This window comes from Garra rufa, chromosome 10, assembly GCF_049309525.1.
Source record: "Garra rufa chromosome 10, GarRuf1.0, whole genome shotgun sequence".
NCBI lineage: Eukaryota > Metazoa > Chordata > Actinopteri > Cypriniformes > Cyprinidae > Garra > Garra rufa.
The window spans coordinates 37,822,003-37,834,626 of NC_133370.1; the positions used below are offsets into that span (position 1 = coordinate 37,822,003).

General features: G+C 36.4%; 1 protein-coding gene across 1 annotated transcript in view; it reads left to right on the top strand.

The window, feature by feature from the left end:
• The window catches only part of tnk2b (tyrosine kinase, non-receptor, 2b), a 124,139-nt gene that overhangs the window by 24,120 nt on the left and 87,395 nt on the right, over positions 1-12,624 (top strand). The window contains exon 2 of the mRNA XM_073848674.1: positions 8,132-8,319. The gene's annotated coding sequence lies outside the window, so the exon portion shown is untranslated. The remainder of the gene's footprint in view (positions 1-8,131; positions 8,320-12,624) is intronic.

A 12,624-nucleotide genomic window follows, 5' to 3' on the forward strand; every position in this document is an offset into this window, starting at 1 on the left:
AACAGTCCTTATTATAAACACAAAACTTTAATATTTAGTGAGGACAATTAGACTATGATTTATTTGATGGGGGGCGGTGAGGGACCTGAATAATGGGTAGGGGGGCGGTGGCCCAAAAAAGGTTGAGAACCACTGTTCTAAATCATGTTTTACTACTGCGTGCTGTGACCATAGACGGCTGTGACTCAGTGTTGCTTCAACCGCATAATTCTGCTCACCGGATGCGCATATTGTAAGCGCTGCATGCTGTGACTCCGTGTTGCTTCAAGCGCATCATTCTGCACACCGGATGCGCATATTGTAAGCGCTTCGTGCCGCACTGTATTTGTTTTGTCCTATCTATAATATGTTGTTGCCATATTTAAAAAAATGCTATACATTGAAAAGAAATGTATTCTAATGTTATAGTATATACTTATATAAATGCATTGTTTTTCATGAATGGATTTTTTAATAATACAAATAGCTATGTGTAATATTTTACCAGACTTAGTACATCACTTTTATTTGTTTTCCAAAAAATAATTTGCTGCTGAATTATCCACTATCTCTGCTCTCATCACTGTACGCACAACTGCACACACACCCCCTCTTGAAATTTCGGCATTACAAGTTTTGCAAATCGCTATCCATGGGTCTTTCTCAGATATACTGAAATACGTCCACACCGCAGACGTGTTGCTTCAGACAAGCACGTGCAGGCCGCGGTTTCTGTTTGTGTCAGCATACTGTTTCGGTGATAAAAATCTTTCAAAATTTTCAGTGGCCGAATATTCGGTGCATCTCTACATATTTGTGCTCATTAAAATGTAAATTATATTTAAATTATGTTTAAGGAGAACATTGTTTTTTAATAATCAAGTTTTTGTCACATTTCTGAACCAGCTTATGAATGGGCATTACAATGTTATACATGTATATCTCAAGTTTTTTTTTTTTTTAGTTAAAAATGTGTGTTAACAATATTTGCTTAGCACACTGTTATATAGTATTGTTAACAATGTGTGTTAACAATATTATATAAGTGTGCTAAGCAAAGTTTCTTACAGCGCAGTGTTTTCTGTTCTTAAACCACTCTACCTTGAGGAAACTTAAGGGAATCATGTCTCAAGATCTTTTTGCTATCAGATATGCTCTCTTCTCGACTCTTTGCTTACTTTTATTTTTAGGAGCACTTCTAACTTTATTATTAGTATGTCATCTTTTTTGTCAAATAAGAAAAAATAGTTTATAAGCTTTTTAAAATGGCTAATTAAAGCAATAGTATAAGAACAAGTTACAAATCAAATGAAATTGGTAAAAACAAAATTAATTTGTACTACAGAGGTGGCACAGAAGAACTCAAAAGTGTATTTTCAGATGTGTAACGAGGCTCAGAGGTGACATGAGTGCAATTAATTTCATAATAGGTGGCGTTTGAACGGCTGATTCATTCAGGAATAAGTAAGTGACTGTCTGTATGAGTGGGTAATTGATTCACTGACTCACTAGATTCATTTAATTCATTCATAAACGAAACAATACTGTGTTTGAATGGAGATGCGCAGTGGCTTAGCTTTGACTTTGTTTCAAACTTTTTCATAGAAACAATGGAGCAAAATCAGGCAATACTGTTTTAGTCAGACAATATAAGTCACTTAATATTAACTTCTTGTATATTTGCCTCCCTTCAATTAAATCTAAGTAACTTAAAAAAAAAAGGCACAAAGAAATTTTTTTTCCAGTGACACAGTGGAATGAAAAGAATCTTTCTGCAGGATCATAGACCAAACAGATCACAAATAACAGACGTTCAAATAAAAACTAAATTAATTAAAAAAAAAGCTAAATTGTTATTATTTTTTGTTTATCATAAAATTATGGAAAAAAATACAATTTAAAAAAATACTAATTATTCCACCCATGTGTTAAAATTCAGATTTTTTTTCTGTAAAATGAGACCATTTTTATCAATTTACTCCAATGTATGCGAGTAGGGTGCTATTTTAAATTCAGGTATGCCAAAATCAGTACAAAATCCCAAATATGCCGCAGAGCAGAAGGGGTTAAAATCAATATCACATTTACAAACTCCCTCAATAATCATTAAAAGCGATCTCACAAAGTTCCATTATAATCAACGAAGCTCCCTACACTGCACAATGAATCTCTTATTTATACCCTGTCTACATTTCGTTTATGAAAAGATATGTCTGTGATACATTACTCAATGCTGAAAAAACACGTAGAAACCTTTGAAGCTTCGTTCAGTGCAAAATATGCTGATTGGGTCAGTTGCACTGGTGCTCCTAAATTTTTCATAGTTGCACGCAGTTGTTTTTTAGTCGCAAGCACTTATGCCGAGTTTAGACTGCACGATTTTCAAAGTAGTTTCGTCACAGATCTTTTCACACTGCATGACTGTCTGGGGTGGCATTCCTTCACTGCTGTGTTCACACTGCAAGATGGATCGGCAACAGGGGGTTTCATACTGCATGACTTTACAATAGAAAGAATCGCCGACAACTTTGTCACGGTGCGCAAACTACGTCTCACAACCAAACACACACGAGAAGTGACATGGAAACAACGCAAAGTTGAATCGCCGACAGGTCCAGATGTTTAGCATGCCAAATATCTCACGTGTATTGGCAACTCATTGGCAATTCTCTCAGATCGCATCTTTGGTAGTTCACACTGTGTGATTGTCACTCGCGTGAAGGAGCACCGATTTGCCTGTGATTTCGGGCATTTGTCAACGATTTCTCAAAACCTGTCGGCGAGTCAAAATCGGGGCTAAAATCGTGCAGTCTGAAATCGGATTTGAAATTTGATGCAGTTTTACTTGCCGTCTGCGGTTCTGACTCTTGACGGGGATTTTATATTACTGGGACTGCTCCATAATTTCAGTATTAAACAACGTACAAATCCAGTGTTGAATTGGGCCTTGTTTATGAAACATTCATAACCGAAATGACAGAAACAACCAAACACACTTGGGAAACTCTGTTGCTGGCTTGGAAAATCAAACTGCGTCCACTGTTGATGTAATACTGGGTTCTTTGGGAAGCTGAACAATGTTATCTTACTCTCACATTCAAAAACACTAAAGTTTAGATAACTGCGAATATAAACTTGCATGCATTTTATTTCTAGGTTATTGATAAATTAACATGACCAACCTGTGCTAATATAGGTGTAGCTAGTTAGCATACTAGATTATATCATGGCTGTAACATTGGGGGCAACTATAACATTGCCACATGGCAAAGTATAATTATCATTTTTAAAGTTGATATAAAATAAAAATCAGTTTAATTTTTCAGCCCTGTGTTTTGAGGCCTGTTGCATGAAGCCAGTTTCATTTGCTACCCAGGCTACCCAAGTTGACATTAGTTTGATCATTTGTTTTCAGGCTCAGTAAGGTAGATTGGTTTTTAATGGTGTCCATCACCATGGTAACTTAGGCTACACTGTTAACCTGCTTTGAAGCAGGTTTTACTCTGGGTTAGAGGTTGCAAACCAAAACTGGACCATTCAGCTGTGTGCAAACTGACACATGATGCAATAAAACCACTCCCCTATATTTCATGCTCCAAATGAAAGTAGTTTACAGTGAAAGAATTTTAGTGCGGAAATTGACCATTTTTGCCACTAATTATAAAATTGCATGGATTACAGTTATTTATAATTCTAATGATATAATCATACAATTATTATGTATTAGCTATGGCTAATTTACGAATTTAGGTTTGGTAATGGTGTATTCTTATGAAGGCCAGACATAAATATGTGTTGCTTGTCATCCTGAAGAACATATTTCAAAGTTGTGGGGGAAAAAAAGCTGTATGGTGTCTCAGTGGGATAATTATGACACATTTAAATGAACTTTGAATGTTATGAGTCTTTCAGTGCTGTGCTCATTCCCAGCAGGCCTGAGCTGTGTGTGGGTGTGTAAGTGTATTCATTCAGAATGGCGTCAGAGTACAATCAGTAGTCAGCAGGAGTGATACGATCAATTCAGGCTATTTCATAACAGTACATTATAATACAAAATACATACAGCAATGGCAGAAGTATTTAGGGTGGTGACTGGTGAGTTCTGGTGAAAGAGCTGCAATGTTCGAGTTCCACTGAACTGCAGCTGTATTTGAATTCAGTGTAAAAGGAGTAGTTCACTTCCAGAATAAAAATGTGCAGATAATGTACTCACCCCCTTGTCATCCAAGATTTTCATGTCTGTCTTTCTTCAGTCGTAAACGAATTGTTTTTTGAGGAAAACATTTCAGGATTTCTCTCCATATAATGGACTTCTATAGTGCCCCCGAGTTTGAACTTCCAAACTGCAGTTTAAATGCAGCTTCAAAGGTCTCTAAATGATCCCACCCGAGGAAGAAGGGTCTTATCTAGCAAAACAATCAGTTAACTACCTAATTAAGATGACAAAACTAAAACACACTGAATCCTTTTACGCGCTTTGAAGAACTGTACCGGTCTTATTCTTCTCGTCGGACATAAAAATATATAGCAGGCCAGCCAATACCTCAGTGTGCCTAGTTTTTAACATGTCCACATGCTTTATTTTCTAAAAAAAAAAACCAAATGCACTTTGTATACTTTTTAACCTCAAATGCTTATTCTGTCTAGCTCTGCATGAACTCTGTGTATTCCGGTTTATGACAGTTAGGGTATGTCGAAAAACTCCCATCTCATTTTCTCCTCCAACTTCAAAATCATCCTACATCTCTGTTTGTCCTTCTTTGAATGTTCACTTTGTAAAAACTGGGGATGTAGGACACTTTTGAAGTTGGAGAAGAAAATTAGATGGGAGTTTTTCAACATACCCTAACAGTTATGAACCTGAATACACAGAGTTCACGCGGAGCTAGACAACACGAGCACTTGAGGTTAAAAAGTATATAAATGTTAATTTTTAAAAGAAAATAACCGATTATTTTGCTAGATATGACACTTCCTTGGCTGGGATCATTTAGAGCCATTTGAAGCTGCATTTAAACTGCATTTTGGAAGTTCAAACTTGGGGGCACCATACATGTCCATTATATGGAGAGAAATCCTAAAATGTTTCCCCAAAAAACATGATTTTTTTTTTTTTTACGACTGAAGAAAGTCATGAACATCTTGGATGACAAGGGGATGAGTACATTATAGGGATGCTCATTTCGGTTAATTTTCCTGACCGACAACCGCTGCTCGTTATCCGAACATTAACCGTTAACTGATAAAATTAGAATAATAAATTAGTTTAAAATAAAAATATAATGCACGAGTATCTGTGATGATACATTAAAAATACAAGCAAATGTTTTATTTTAACGTGCAGAGCAACAACAAAAACTGTATTGACATATACTTAAATTATCACGCATCAGCAGCGGTTCTGAGAACAGAGAAATGAAAAAAATGAAAAAAAAAAAGAATAATATAAATAGGCCTACACTAAATATGTATAAATTAAATAACTAGCTAATTAAGATGACAAAACTAAAACACACTGAATCCTTTTATGCGCTTTGAAGAACTGTACCGGTCTTATTCTTCTCGTCGGACATAAAAATATATAGCAGGCCAGCCAATACCTCAGTGTGCCTAGTTTTTAACATGTCCACATGCTGTACGGATAGGCAGGACCGCTGCCTGTTAACTCTTAGATCCGCGAAAAAACACCATCACAAAAACCCTTTCAATTTGCGGTTCGGGACTTCCATCCACTGTCATATGCGTGTGGAGAAGCGCGTGTTTTACAGCGTTCAGCAATAGCCAATCAAAGACATGTATGTTGATTTAGATTATCACTGTGGCCAATCAGAGGAGGCTATGTTACAATCCATTCACCAACCAAAGTGCCGGTTTCAGTTTTGCTGTTTTCTACACTTTCGCGAACTCTCTTATTAAAACAAACAAAGTGTTGGCATTATGAAAATAAGAGATTAATTGTGCAGTGTAAAGGTTAATTTGTTACTTTTTAATAACTTTATGAGATTGCGATGAACTCTAGGATGAGTGATAGCTTTCCAGTGATTGTAACGGGAGCGCCTGTTGCGCACTTTCTAGACTATAATTCATTCAGAATTTGAATACATTCACTCACGGATTCACTCTCTAATAACCCAATAACGCCACTTGTCATTGAGTTGCATATACTACATCTGTTTACTAAGTAAAGGTGAAGCGAAATATGTCTGTACAGCCACACTGCACGTGTCGACAAGCGCGCGTGAGTAAACAGATAACTTACAAATAGCATTATTTCTTTCACCATGCAGCAAACGTAAAAAAAAAAAGAATAGAAAAAAACCCTTTTAAACAGTTTAACTGATAGTAATAATCGGTTAAAATTCTTACTGTCGGTTAACGGTTAAACGGTCAATATGAGCATCCCTAGTACATTATCTGTACATTTTTGTACTGGAAGTGAACTACTCCTTTAAAGGTTGACTTTTCAGTGTGTAGGCAAAAGTGATAAATCCTGGTTTAGGTGCAAACAAAATTTTAATGCAAAATGGAATTTTTTTAAAATTTAGCTATGGCTGGGCGACTCTTTAGATTTTTTTCGATTAATTCGAATTTGTGTTTTAAGACGATTTAATTTTTTATTAAATCGAGGTATCGCGATTATTTTAATAAAAAATATTAGATACATTGTAATTGCACCAATGGCAGAATAATTAATGGCGCGCCTTAACCGCTGTATTCATAACGGAAAACAAATAACGCCTTCTGGTAAAATAACGTGAGTTACTAAGGGGACATGATTAGCTGCTTGCTAGCAAGTTAGCCTGTTACATTACAGTACATACAATTTTACTTACCACATAAACAGAGTAGAGAGATGTTTGAAGACAATGGCGAATTATTTGCATATCAGGGCTCTAGAGTGCGACCTAATTTCTCAATGGTGCGACTAAAAAGAATCTTAGGTCGCACCGGTGTGACCAGCAGTTCAAGGGCAAAAAAAAAAAAAAACTACTGCGTACGACTATGAAAAAGTATTTAGGAGCACCATGTGTGACTGACCCGACCAGCATATTTGTATTTGTGCTGAGTGGAGCTTCAAAGGTTTCTATGTGTTTTGCACGTTGACTAATGTATCTCAAGTGTAGAGTGTAAATGAGAGACTGAATGGGCAGTAGCTTTGTTTATTATAATAGAGCTTTGTGATATTGCGAACTAAGATGAGTGACAGCTTTTAGTCATTTTTAAGGGAGTTTGTAAATGAGATATTGATTCATTATAACAGTTAAATAAACAAGAAGTTATTATTAAGTGACTTACATTATCTGACTATAACACTATTGCCTGATTTTGCTCTATTTTGTCATCAAAAGTGGTCTGAAACAAGTCACAGCTGAGCCGCTGCGCATCTCCACTCAAACACAGCGGTGTTTTGTTTATTAATGAACGTGGTTTTTTTAAACGAATCTAGTGAAATGATTCAATTTCCCATTCATAAAGAGTCACTTGCTTTATTCCTGAATGAACCATCCGTTCGAACGAATCAAATGAATGATATGATTCAGTAATTAAATCAGTGTCTTACCACCACCTGCTGGGAGATCGTTTCAGTTATTTAAATCATTTAATATTTCTGTGTTCAAAATTGTATATTTTTGTATACGATGTAAGTGCAATAGAAAAGCATGGAAATATATATTTTCCTCCCATCTCATATTTATTTGTCTTACAAACATTTACTGTGTCTGGTATGATAAGAATGGGGCCTGGTGGAAAGCGATCAATGATGCAGTTGCAATGTATATTGCAAAATATATGGTGCCCATATATATTGTGGAAAAGCTGGGGTTTCTTTACATGCTAAAAGTAGTAGGGGGGAAAAATCGATTTAAATCGTAAATCGGATTTTTTGTGAAAAAATCGGGGATTTTATTTTTAGGCCATATCGCCAAATCCGTAAAGTGCCTTATTACAGAGTGCATAAAGAGTGACACAGTTACGTGATGTGTGCATGTGTGTATATATATGTATGCGTGTGTGTGTATACATGTATATTTATTTATTTATTATATGTATATGTATATATATTTATTGTATATTGCATTCTTTTTTATTATTGTTTTCTATTTATTTTCAATATAAATGTAGTAATAGTAATATTAATATATTTTTACAGTTGCAGTGGATCCCAATGGATGGAGATGTGCACGATGGTGTGATGGACTTAGCAGCCTGTGAAGTCACCCACTGCACAGACAGACTGCCTGCATGCTGTGTGTGAACCTATTGCTGTGCAACGCGCACACACACACACTGGCCATAAAACTAAAGTGACCAACAGTCCTCCTACGGATCAGACAGCTGGTAAGTTCATCAAGTTCCTGATGTCATCATGAAGGTGTGTTAGTACCTGAAAACGAGTTGAAGTGTGTCTTTTTGTCTAGGGGAATGTTTGTTTTCTTTTGTAGCGATTCAATGTTTTTGGAAGTTGATTTCAGCTTTGAGAGAGCGGGCATTTGCAGCAGGCACTATTGTGTGTCTATGCGTGTGTGTTTTTGCAAATGTATTACTGCACTGCACACATGCCACACGGCTCTCTACCCTTGTCCCATCCATCATTAGCTGTGTGGAGGGTCAAATGGACAACAAAGGTGAGCGCTCTGTATCTTATTACTCTGTGCTCTCCAGTGCCTGGAACTCCGTCATTCGACTCTCTGTTTGTCATGAGCCATGACCTGCCTCCCAACGTAGCCCCCCATCAGTGTTGTTTTTGACAACCATCTTAGATTTAGTCTTAGTCTTAGTCTTTTGGACTAAAATGCTTATTAGTTTTAGTCAAATTTTAGTCACTTCTATATTTGATAGTTTTAGTCCAATTTTAGTCGACGAAAAGTCAAAAAGGTTTTAGTCTAGTTTTAGTCAAAAAAAAGGGGGAAAGTAGTCTTTTAACAAATTAATGTAGGTCAGTAAGTATTTGCTGTTGGGTAGTGTCACTTATAAGTTGTGAAAATAGCAGATCTATAGTTCAACACAATGTGAGCTTACGGATCAACTATTTTCACCTAGGGCTGGGCGATAAAACGATAACGATATATATCACGATAGACGAGATCGATATCAATAAAAAATGTGTTCGATAAAACGTTCAATATTTTGTATTCTTCATCGGCCCGCCCAGCCCCCCTTTAACGTTCAGTTCATAGCGCCAGATCACAATAGAAGTTAAGGTTATCTTTCCTACAGAACGGGTCCATGTTGTTGTATTAAACAAACTAAATAGCCTTATGTTATTTATCTTATTTACACGACGGCATTTGATTTCTGTCTCTACATGATTGCGCGTTTACAATGTCTACTCACAGACGGGATCGCGGACTCCATTCATAAAAACGGACTTTACTATAGGGCGGAATGCCGTGGAATTCGTAGATTTTTGGACCAATAAATCAAAAGTTGGTCTGTTAATTAATTCAGATCGCGATATGGACTAGTGTCTGTGAAAACTGAAATGCAAAAAGACCGTTTCAATAAGAATCCTGCATGTTCCGTTTGCCTCTATATGTATGAATGGAGGAGACGCGTTTTATTTTCACTACACGCATACTGCACACGTGACGCTCCCGCTAATTTTTGGCCTTTGCATCTCACATGAACAGACAAACTCCAATAAATACATCTCCAAAGCTGCTGTGAGTGTCACTTTTTGTCAATTTTACCATTTCATTAGTGAAACTAGCATCATTCATACTGTATTACACACTGAAACTTCACGGCAACCTGTCAAAATAAAAGTAAGGTTTAACATGTAACAGAACAATATTAGTCTTGTATTACTGTACAGTATAATGTAGGTGTTTATATGTTCACATTTAAATTTACATAAAACAATATATATGATAAAAAATAAAATAAAGAGTCACCACTTAATTGTTGAAAAAATACTATTATTATTAAACCTTTTTTTAACTGAATATAATTTTTCTTCTATGTATTAATTTTAACAGTAAAGCTCCGTCTGTGATTTTGCTTTCATTTGATTATCAGAAAAATTAAAACAATTCCTGAAAAAAAAAAAAAAAAAGATTGTAAGGCCCTATTGTTCAAAATGTTGAAAGTTTTGGACTTATTTTTTCACTTAAATAAATATTTTTGTTATTACACAAAGTATAGGCTAAAGTACCGGGAAAGAAGTAATGTTGGCTACTGGCAACCAGCAATCTGTGCCGAAAAAAATATAATCAGTACTTTGCAACAACCTCTGACCTGTGGTCAAGCCGTACTTCTGGGCCATACATTAGCTTGACCATTCACTTCATCAACAATGAATGGGGTTTGATTTGAGGATTAAGAGATAATTAAGTGTATATTGTGACTTTAGACTTATGTTTACATTTTAATTATTTGAGTTTTCCATGGTTGTTGACATTTCTGTCTTAATATTATTACAGGGGATTATGATCAGAGGCAGGTTAAGTTTAAAATAAAAATGCTTGAGTGTAATATATTTTTCTCCTGGTCCTTATTTTAAATGGGTCATAAAAATATCAATAATTATCGATATCGACCAATATGAAACACTGATATCGTGATATAGTTTTCAGCCATATCGCCCAGCCCTATTTTCACCAATAATTACAATAATGAAGGAATGGTTTTAGACATAAAAGACATATATGTGACCCTGGACCTCAAAACCAGTCATAAGGTTAAATTTTACAAAACTGAGATATATACATCATATGAAAGCTCAATAAGCTTTCTATTGATGTATGGTTTGTTAGGATAGGACAATATTTGGCCGAGATACATCTATTTGAAAATCTGGAATCTAAGGGTGCAAAAAAATCAAAATACTGAGAAAATCACCTTTAAAGTTGTCCAAATTAAGTTCTTAACAATGCATATTACTAATCAAAAATTACATTTTGATAGGTTTACAGTAGGAATTTTACAAAAAAATCTTAATGTAACATGATCTTTACTTAATTTCCTAATGATTTTTGACATAAAAGAAAAATCAATAATTTTGACCCATACAATGTATTTTTGGCTATTGCTACAAATATACCCCAGCGACTTAAGACTGGTTTTGTGGTCCAGGGTCACATATTTGAAATAATGTGCAAACTGCCGCCATCATGGTTAATCATCTGTCTGTCTGAGTGACAACAATGTGACATGTTGAGCACGTGGTGGGCGTAACCAAACAAGGATAGAATGCTAAAACGGCTTGCCATAGCCTACTAGTATGGCAAAGAGTATTTAATGCTAAAACGGCTTGCCATAGCGGCAGATACTTTTTAGGTTTTAATTGGCATGCACAATAAGCAGAAATGTCGTGCATTTTAAACGTCTGACTGACCACCCACTAACATTTTCGTCTATTCTCGTCTCGTCAACGAAAACTCACACACGTCACGTCATGTTTTAGTCATCAACGAGCCATTTTTATCTCGTCATCGTCTCGTTATCGTCATGAAAAAAAGTTGCGTCAACGAAATGATTTCGTCATCGTTGACGAAAACAACACTGCCCCCCATAGTTGCTTCAAGATCTGTATCTATTACCTGATTTGGATGTACTACACTAAATTCCTTTATGGTAAATTTGTGCTTGTCATGTTATTGTAGGCTGTAAGGATGACTGTGGCTTACACAAAAAACACCGTGGTCATCTGTTTCCTTCATAAACGGGAGAGAAACACGTCAGTCCTAAATATCTGCCTGATGAGTTATGTTTTCTCAAAACACACCACAAAGACTGCACAGTGCTGTTTTGGGCTGAGATAAGCTCAGCTTATGTGTGTGTCACTGTCTGAGTGCCTGGCACATCGGCATGGTGCAAAAGTTTAGCAGTCAGTGAAAACATCTGTGTGTGTCGGGAGGAAATAATCTCAGGCTAAATGTAATTACTGTACGCTTATCTACTCTGCACGGCTTCCGTTTTAGTCAAGCTGCTCTATAATTAGAACAGGGTTTTTAAGAGTTCATTACCGACACTTTTAGATTTTTATCTGGAGGTGGAGCAGTTCTGACATACACCTGTTTAAAAATGCCTTTGTGTGTGAGCGTTTGAGACCATGTGCATATGTTGTGCAGTTTCTGTCTCCTGGCTTATTATTGAAATTGTATATCCAGGAAATTGTTTTGTCAGGCTTTTAATTCTGATTTGCCATCTTCGGGTATCTTTTTTTTTTTTTTTTTTAACAAGGTGGAAAACTCAATCAGTCACATTCACACCAGCTCTGACTGTTGATAAGAATATGTGTATGAGCGTTTGTCAGAACAGAAGGGAGGCTTGAAGAGGTTGGGGGGTTTAGCTCCCATCAGGGGAAGTGTGGCTATTTTTACCTCATAGGAAGTGTATGTCTGTGTGTGCCGAAATAGCTCAGAGCGTGCTTCTTGTGGAGTGGTGTCACAAATGCCTGGAGAGACTGGGGAGCCAAGACCGACAACTCTGGGGCTCTTCGTAGAGGTACGAGGAAGGAGCTTAGAGCACAATGTTATTTTAACCCCTCTATCTGTTACGTCCTGTGTGACACCCATGTCTACCCCCTCTCCGTTTCTCTGTCCACTTCTTCAAATGGACCAGCATCGCCTTACATTGCCCGCACCTCAGGGACATATGTCAGTGGTGACAAGGCTTCCTGGGGTGCTTCTAATGTGGTCC